The sequence below is a fragment of the Plectropomus leopardus genome, unplaced genomic scaffold (genome assembly GCF_008729295.1).
Source record: "Plectropomus leopardus isolate mb unplaced genomic scaffold, YSFRI_Pleo_2.0 unplaced_scaffold29548, whole genome shotgun sequence".
NCBI lineage: Eukaryota > Metazoa > Chordata > Actinopteri > Perciformes > Serranidae > Plectropomus > Plectropomus leopardus.
This window is the reverse complement of record NW_024632210.1, coordinates 289-1,710: the sequence shown is the minus strand read 5'-3', so window position 1 is coordinate 1,710 and position 1,422 is coordinate 289. Positions and strand designations below refer to the sequence as shown.

At 41.5% G+C, this 1,422-nt stretch overlaps 1 non-coding gene across 1 annotated transcript; it reads left to right on the top strand.

The window, feature by feature from the left end:
* The first annotated feature begins 1,122 nt into the window (after positions 1–1,122).
* On the top strand, positions 1,123–1,194 carry trnad-guc. The gene has a single exon. It is a non-coding gene; the product is annotated as a tRNA-Asp (tRNA).
* Positions 1,195–1,422: the final 228 nt, after the last annotated feature.

Below are 1,422 nucleotides of genomic sequence, written 5' to 3'. Positions count from 1 at the left end.
TGTGGTCAGGTGGTCCCACAGCTTTGATATTGAAAGGATTTAAGGTTAGAAACTGCTGTTAACCAACTCTAAGTCCATATATTGTGTTTTCTGACAGACTGAGAAGATGTCACAGTGACACAGTAACAGGAGATGACGTCTTCAGCTTCTCTGAAGGACAAAAGAAGCACATGGACGTCCTCTGCAGGGACAGGGAGTCTCATCCACCACAAAGTTAGGTATTTGAAAGGCGCAGGCTCGTTCCCAGAGTCGGTTCACTGGAAGGGAAGGAAAAGTTAGATCTGTGTCTGCTGACGAACACTGTGATGGCGAAGCTTTGTGACTTTACCGAAATAATTACAAAGTCCGAGGCCTATTTCTTTTTCGACAAAAAGTCAGACAATGACATGCATTGCTACGACTACACAAAACTTTGCCAGAGCTCAAACACAAGTACAACATTTGAGGTACTTGTACTTGAGTCTTTTTCCTTTCATACTTCTTATACTTTTGACTCCAACAACTCAACAGCTACAAATGAATATTTTTGTGCACAAATCATATAAAAATGTATATAAAAATGTAAAAGTAGAGCAATAGCGGCGCTCACTACAGTGGCACTCAGGATAATACATCAGGATAATATACATAATGTCCAATGTCTGCAAAACTAAGGACATGAATGTGGACTTTACAATGAAGCAGCAAAAGAACTACACCCCCCTTTGGCTCTGTGGTGTTTGTGGAGAAACCCTTCGATGGTGGATCGCATTACTTCCGTCAAATGTCTGTGGTCCAGGACTTAAATGAGGCTTCCTGTCCTAACTGGTGAAAAGCGAGTGGTTTGAGGAAAAAAAAATATAGACAGCAGCGCTACCCCCTGTCAGGTTTAAAAAGATGGATTGTGATTGTGTTTTTGTTTTGTTTGTTTTTTTTTAGAATGATTTTCATTAATGGACAAAATATTATTTGATATAAATTCCAGCTATATTTTCCAAACATGTTTTAAACTACTACTCCTACTGATTTTTTGAAAGCAATTATTTGCTACATAATTGCAATTTCAGTCTTGCCAAAAGGTGTTGCACTGACCGGGACTCGAACCCACGTCTACTCCGGGGAGGGCTATTCCTTACAGACATCTCCTCGTTAGTATAGTGGTGAGTATCCCCGCCTGTCACGCGGGAGACCGGGGTTCAATTCCCCGACGGGGAGAGAAGTTTCCTATTTGAACCTGCTGCATCACCTCGCCTCGTCTGTGTCAGATGGCGAAACACGTTCCTGAATCGGCAGGAAACAAACAAGAAACAAGAAACAAGAAACAACCAGGTGCATAATGCAGCTAAATTACAGACTGCAGTAAATCTTCGGCGCGCTTGGCTTTGAAAGGCAGGGGGGAAATAGTCACAAGTGTCGCCAAATATTTTCAAAAGAAAATTTAAA